The sequence below is a fragment of the Urocampus carinirostris genome, chromosome 5 (assembly GCF_059441175.1).
Source record: "Urocampus carinirostris isolate Australia breed hairy pipefish chromosome 5, RoL_Ucar_1.0, whole genome shotgun sequence".
In the NCBI taxonomy this organism is placed as follows: Eukaryota; Metazoa; Chordata; class Actinopteri; order Syngnathiformes; family Syngnathidae; genus Urocampus; species Urocampus carinirostris.
The window spans coordinates 13,890,721-13,898,095 of NC_142353.1; the positions used below are offsets into that span (position 1 = coordinate 13,890,721).

General features: G+C 38.4%; 1 protein-coding gene across 2 annotated transcripts in view; it reads right to left on the bottom strand.

The window, feature by feature from the left end:
• The window catches only part of gas2l1 (growth arrest-specific 2 like 1), a 56,070-nt gene extending 52,244 nt beyond the window's left edge, over positions 1 to 3,826 (bottom strand). Inside the window, exon 1 of one of the 2 annotated variants that reach the window (XM_088335846.1) lies at positions 3,807 to 3,826. The gene's annotated coding sequence lies outside the window, so the exon portion shown is untranslated. Of the gene's footprint in view, positions 1 to 587; positions 1,221 to 3,806 lie in introns of those variants that run through there. The other variant, XM_088335845.1, reaches the window with a different exon arrangement.
• Positions 3,827 to 7,375: the final 3,549 nt, after the last annotated feature.

Consider the following 7,375-nt stretch of genomic DNA (forward strand, 5'->3'; position numbering starts at 1 on the left):
TTTGAATGCACAAACTGGACGAACTGATGCTGGTGATAAGCAGTTATAAGCGGTGAGCAGTCTCAAACAGTCTATATTGGTAGCCTCTGGAACTGTCCGAGAACTGGATTTTCCTTCATAAAGCCAGCAAGAGTTTTGTTTAAAAAAAAATAAAACTTGCTCATATGAAGAGGTACTACCTTATGTGCATAGAAACTTCTCGTATTTAATCTTATACTTGTAAATATGACGTAGATGCAAGTATTATTGATAGGGAGAATATCAGTTGGGAGAAATTACAAGTTCTCGTATTCTCTGCACGAGGTGGCGCCATTGTAACTGTATTCAGTTGTATTTTGTAAATAGATAGAAGGGAGGCCTCCTATCCTAGGAGTTATGTTCAGCGTTGTTACTGGCAGATTGAAGGTTACATTTTACCGTAAAAGAGCAGATGACATTGTGAAAAAGTAGCGGAGTAACGTTCCGTGTTGTAATGGCAGTTGAACAACTAAACGGTATTAATAACACGTTACAGCCCTCGTTACCGTGAAGAGTAATTGCGTTCCATGAACCGCAACACTGGATTAATATATCGATAAAAGTCTTACTTGATCTCGGATCTCCTCATTGCGCAACCGCGCTCCAAATCCTCATCTGCAAAATAAAGCGCAGTGGTCGCGAGGACGCACCCACGCCGGCGTGCGTGTGCGGTAAACGGAGGCCGGCCTTTGTGCCGCTGTCACGGCCATAGCGAGATGCCGAACGGGATGCGAGCTCCGGTTCGGCGAGCGGAGTCCAATTCCCGGGTTCCGAACAGTCAAGGCGCCCCCTGGCCGCCGGTTTCTCCCGGCCCACTAACGTCCACGTGCGGCCGCGCGCATGTCTTCTCCAGGACCGAATCGTGCACGACCTCTAAGCCGCAAAGGGTCCACGCGGCGCCGGGGAGAAACTCGGCCTCCTGCGTTCAATATGTTGACCTGCTGCAGGCTTTAAAGCAGCCGAGCGACGCGGTGGCACATCCCATTATGTGGATCAACCCGGGAAGGAGGAGGAGAAGAACTTAACCCCATCGTCACCGGCCTACGAGTCGACCAATGGAATCTTTGCAGCTACTTCGAATCGCTTTTCAAAACTCAAATAAAATAACCTTTTAACGCTTTCGCTTCCCGGATCGTCCAAAAATGTAAACCCGGCGCTCATTTCAGGTGACAACTGTTGAACTGAACTTAGAGCACCAACTATAACCCCACCCTATATTGACCAAGATCAAAGAGATATAAGAGTAAGAAACTTCCCTTGAATCTTCAAAGAGATAATGGTGACGTAATCGGACATGCTTCTAAAAGGGGTGGTCAATACTGGGAATTTTGGTCTTGATCCATGCCTGTCAACCTGTACGTTTTTGCCGTACAAAGTACGTTTATTATGCATTTTAAGACGTGTACGACGTACAAGAAAAACGCAAAGTTGTCAATTATGGGTACCATCTGGTATACACCGACTATCACGAAACGGCAAATCAATCAAGTCAAACGAGTTCGCCGCTACCTCAGTATAGTTTTTTTTCGTTGCAAACAAAGCGAGTGGTTTGATGCTACTGTACGCATGCGTCTGCAGCCTTGGATTTCCTGTGGTAGTTATGTAGTGAAAGGAAGTCTGTCTCTTTTTAGAGAACCGGATTTTTCGGCTCAACTCATTAAAGAGAGCCGGCTCTCAAACGGCTCACTTGCTTTGATGCATTATTTTACGAATTATTATGTTGTATAAAGAAATCAAGAAAAAAGGAAGTATGAAAGGAGAAAATGAAAAAAAAGAAAGGTTTGTGGTTATCCCTTTATTCAGTATATTACCAAAAATAATTGAATGCAGAAAATGAATGAATAATTTGAGTAAGAAAATGTATTATTCTACTTAATTATATTTGCATGTATTTTTTCCTTCTACAGTGAACGTCCAAGCTACTTAATCTTTGAACTTTTTTATAATAAACCTCATTCATGTCGAGCAACTCAGTATCTCACAACAAAATGTTCATTAACAATATATATGATATAACGAAACACATGTGCAATATAAAATGTTACACTACATAAATAAACACGTTTGAAAAAAGAAAGATGGTGTAAGATTATTTTGTATTTTTAAGGGAAAATACGACAGTTTGTAAGGGCATGGAGCCCTGGAGCTTGACAGGTATGCAACTATAACCCCCCTATATTGATCAAGATAAAATAAATTTAAGAGAGAGAAACTTCCCTTGAATCTTCAAAGAGACAATGGTGACGTAATCGCACATGCTTCTGGTAGGGGTGGGCAATACTAGGAATTTTGGTATTGATCCGCTCCAAACAGTGGTTTGCCTTGAACGCCTGAAAAGCCTTCTCTGATGGCCTAAAAATATCTGAATCATGTGATGTTAACCACATTTATTCCATCAATATTTTATGTTTGTTGTTTTTGGTGCTGTTCTTGAATAAAGCTACAAATAATAAATACAGTAATTTAGAATTGTCTGTTAGCTTTCTTTCATTGCTTACAATGCTTCCAGATGTGTGCTTTCTTATTCAAGCATTAAACCACATTTAGGCCATTACTTGTTGCCAAGCTCAGAAATCTGCCCTTAAGGCCTTCAATGTTTTATGTGAAGGCATCCTGCAGCGTAACATTGGTGCAATAATGCTGTTGGTTAAGCCAATCAAATTTCGAAATGGTTCAAATGACCCTGCTTGCATGTTGAGTGAAACGTTAATACTTTCACAAACTAGGGGCGGGAATTCACCAAAACGATCGCGCCAACCAGCCGCCATTAACCCGCTGCACAAGCAAATACAATATTGTTGATGTAATAGCTTTTTTGTCAACCCACAATGGCTGAAGGAGGGGGAAAAATGATTTGGTCGCAGATATAGTCAGCCATTTTCAAGACGGATATTTCGAGAAAAGCTGGAAATTGTTAAGAAATCGCAAGAGGGAAAACATTTTGACCGCCACTTTCAGCCCTCGAACTACGAGTGCCCTGGCTCAGCCTCATCAAAAGATTTTCAGCTCAGCGAGCAAGTGCGCAGATAAACTGTGATGAAATAGGGAAATGTTAGACGGACTTATAGATTCTCATTTTTTGGGGGAGATGATGAAAGCGCTGGATCTCCAAACAAAGGGAAATATGTGTAGCCCCTTTCTCTCATAGCTGAGAAAGACACAGATTTAAGTTATCACCTGCTCACAAAACTTTAGTAGAGAATCAAAATAAGGAGAGAGGTCATGAATGGATTTTGAATGCTGAGGTCTTGAGTTTTTCCTTGCCCTCATGTCGGTTTTAGATCAGGGGGTGATGTTAGTGTGGTCTGTGGTCTGTCACAAATAAACATGACTTGACATTCATTGACGCCCGAGTCCAAAACTCACGGCACACGGCTGGATCCAAATATTTTAGGTATTAACAAAGGTTCTATTGTTAGTTAAACAACTATGATGCAAACTTTAAAGGTGAGGTGCGTCATTAAATGTTTCCTAAAAAAGTTTAAAAAAATCTATAAAGCATGTGTTAACAATGTCCAATTGAGTTCAAAGAGCCTGAATACTTTATTTTCTACTGCGCCTATCTGCTTTTGTCTTACTTTTAGCAGAGCTGTTCGGGGCGGAACACATGAGGTTCAAGAAATGGGTGCTGGGAGGAACGCTAGTGAGTGACTTTATGCTCGTCACCACAGTTTTTCTTTCTATTTGTGAGTAGAGAGTAACACATTTCAAAATTCAGTGTAACTCTTTTCAAATCACTTCCCATAACGCCCCAAAAGGATCGCGCTCAAATAAAATAAGTATCTTACGTTTTCACTTCTGATGTAAGCATGGCGCTCCTTTGAGGTGACAACAGTTGAACTGAATTTAGAGAGCTTCCTCTGCCCACTATATTGATCAGGATCAAAGAGATTAAAGATAAAGAAACTTCCATTGAATCTTCAAAGAGAACACGGTGACGCCATCACACATGCCTCGTGTTGTCCTTAGGGGGCGTGTTTAATTTTCCCGGTGGATAGCTAAAGAAGTGTTCTCAACTGGTGGGTCCGAGACCCACGTTTTTAATCGGTCTTTAAAATAAGGCTCAGTCAAGTCAAGTCATTTTTATATGTATAGCCCTTAATCACAATGTGTCTCAAAGGGCTTCACAGGTTATTACACAGACTATTTTTTCAGACTATTATTACACCATCCCCTGATCTGGAACCAACATGAGAAAAATAATAATAACTGAGGGTCAAATACATTCTTTACCAGTAGGGGACCCTAATGCCCTGCAAATGCAGATTGACACCTGTCATTTTACACCCCCAAAAAACGTCGGTAAAGATTGTTTACACGTGTTGTCCTAACCAGGGTTGGGCAGGGTTACTTTAACTGGATTACTTTCAATGACTTTTGGATTACTCCAATACCAAATATGCTAATAAAAGACAAAATAAACTAAATATGAATAAAATGATGACTCACAACACGTGGTAAGCTTTCTCTCCTGGCTTTGATCTCTTTGATCTCCGGGAAAATTAACATAAAATGCGACAGAAACAAAATGAAAATAAATCCAAACAGCTTGCCAACATCATTTTTGCCGTTCCATCTATTCCGTTACTCCCCAAGCCTGCACAAAATGTTGTCATTTTATTCATATTTAGTTTCTTTTGTCTTTTATTGGCATATTTGATATTGGAGTAATCCAAAAGTAATTGAAAGTAATGCAGTTAAAGTTTGTGAATTTCCCTTCGGGATGAATAAAGTATCTATCTATCTATCTATCTATCTATCTATCTATCTATCTATCTATCTATCTATCTATCTATCTATCTATCTATCTATCTATCTATCTATCTATCTATCTATCTATCTATCTATCTATCTATCTATCTATCTATCTATCTATCTATCTATCTATCTATCTATCTATCTATCTATCTATCTCTATCTAACTATCTATATTTGGTATTGGAGTAATCCAAAAGTAATTGAAAGTAATCCAGTTAAAGTTTGTGAATTTCCCTTCGGGATGAATAAAGTATCTATCTATCTATCTATCTATCTATCTATCTATCTATCTATCTATCTATCTATCTATCTATCTATCTATCTATCTATCTATCTATCTATCTATCTATCTATCTATCTATCTATCTATCTATCTATCTATCTATCTATCTCTATCTAACTATCTATATTTGGTATTGGAGTAATCCAAAAGTAATTGAAAGTAATCCAGTTAAAGTTTGTGAATTTCCCTTCGGGATGAATAAAGTATCTATCTATCTATCTATCTATCTATCTATCTATCTATCTATCTATCTATCTATCTATCTATCTATCTATCTATCTATCTATCTATCTATCTATCTATCTATATTTGGTATTGGAGTAATCCAAAAGTAATTGAAAGTAATCCAGTTAAAGTAACCTTACCCTACCCCGGTCCTAACGCAGATACAGCGGATACTTTTGAGAAATGAGTTTTTAATATCTCTAATTCAAAATAGAACATTCAGTGTCTTTAGTGCAGCGTGACGACATCAAAACTCTCATGAATTCCCACAAATTCAGTTAAGTGTTACTGCTAGTGTGGATGCAGTTCTACTTCATATTTTTCAAAGTTTTTCAGAATTTACCTATTGACAAAACAATCAAAGGGAAATATCATTTTGAGTACTTTAATTATTTTGAATTGAACTTCCTTTTTGTGTTTGTGGATACAAACTGCTACAAGGAAATTTAAATTCCCCCCAGGGGTGTACTGTTGATTTGCTCCAATAAATCAGGTTTCTCTGCATAAAGGGACAGTGTGTATTATTGGGCACCTTCTGGTGGCAAAAAAATATAGTTTGAAAAAGACAAAAAACAATATCCCTTTAAAAGATAAGTACAATATTCATTTTTTTTTAATGCTTGGCGGATTTATTTGACATAAGATGATGCTGTTGTTTTAGAAAATTCATATTTGTTTTTCGGGACATGCGTCTCAGGTTAATCTGCCTGTCTTAATTGTCCCTAGGTGTGAATGAGCGAGCGAATTGTCTGTCCCTGTGCGCCCTGCGACTGGTTGTCCCCTGCCCACTGCCCGAAGATGGCTGGAATGGGCTCCAGCACCCCCGCGGCCCTACTGAGGATAAGCGGTGTAGATAATGGATGGATGGATGGATATTTGTCTCTCATATTTCCCCTTTTCCTCTTCTTTCCTTTCCTTTTTTCTTTTTCGTATGTCTTTTATTGCAAAAACCCAGACAAAAAGTGGGGAAAATAATGTTGTGTTTTAATCACTTTGATTCTCTGTAGTTTGTACTCTTCCTTGTGCTTTTTAGCACTCGTTCTCTGTTGCACAACAAAAATACAATTATACTTTTCAAATACGCACTGTACCTTTAAACTTGAGTTTAAAAAACAAAAAACAAATACAGTATCACCCAGTAGTTGCACCTTTTCGTTGGAATTCTGTCTGGCCAAAGCTACTGAAGTCAAAAATGGATTTTACAAAAATGCAGCTAATTGTGCATTGAAGGCAATATTCTTACTTGGAAGTGGCTATTTTTTTTTCGTGGTCATTTTGTTTTTCGGAAACGTGAAAACAATCTATGACATGGGGTGTGAAACATGTGGCCCGCAGGTTGAATTAGGCCCCCTAAGGGTTTTATTCCGACCCACGAGACAATGTCAAAGGAAGCACAAGAGAAAAATTAGCTGCAGATTTAAATATGTCCACTTGAAGTAATCAAAGCCAGGCGCCACGCGCAAAACAACTCTTGGGCTGTATTTCTTTCAGTCTCCCTCTTTCTTTCATTTTTTTCTCTCTCCCCCTTGCTTTCTTTATCTCGTTAATTCTCTCTCTTTCTTTTTCTTTCTCTATCTTTCTCTCTTTCCTTCTCTCTCCCCCTTATTTCCCTCTTCTTTTTACACTTTCCCCCCACCTCTTTTATTCCTATTTTTAGCTATTTCTCTCTCTCTCTCTCTCTCTCTCTCTCTCTCTCTCTCACACACTTTCTCACTCGCTTTATTTCTACAACTCACTCTTTCTCTCAGTCTTTCTCATACTCTATCTCCTATTCATTTTCTTCCTCTCCTTTGCTCTTCGCTCTTCTTTTCTTTATTATATTTTTCTTTATCTCACTCTTTCTGCATACCTCTATTATTTCCTTTTTTTCTTCTCTCTTTCTGTCTTTTCTACCTTTGTCGTTTTTTTTCTCTGTCTTCACCTATTTCTCCCTCTCTCCCTTTTTTCTCTTCACATTATTTTCAATTTTTTTTCTCTCTGTTTCACAATTAGATTATTTTCGGTATCTCTTTTTCTCCCCCCTTTTCTCTCATTTCTCTATAGTAATCTCTTTATCTCTTTCTTTTGTTCTCTTTCTTTTTATCACTTTCT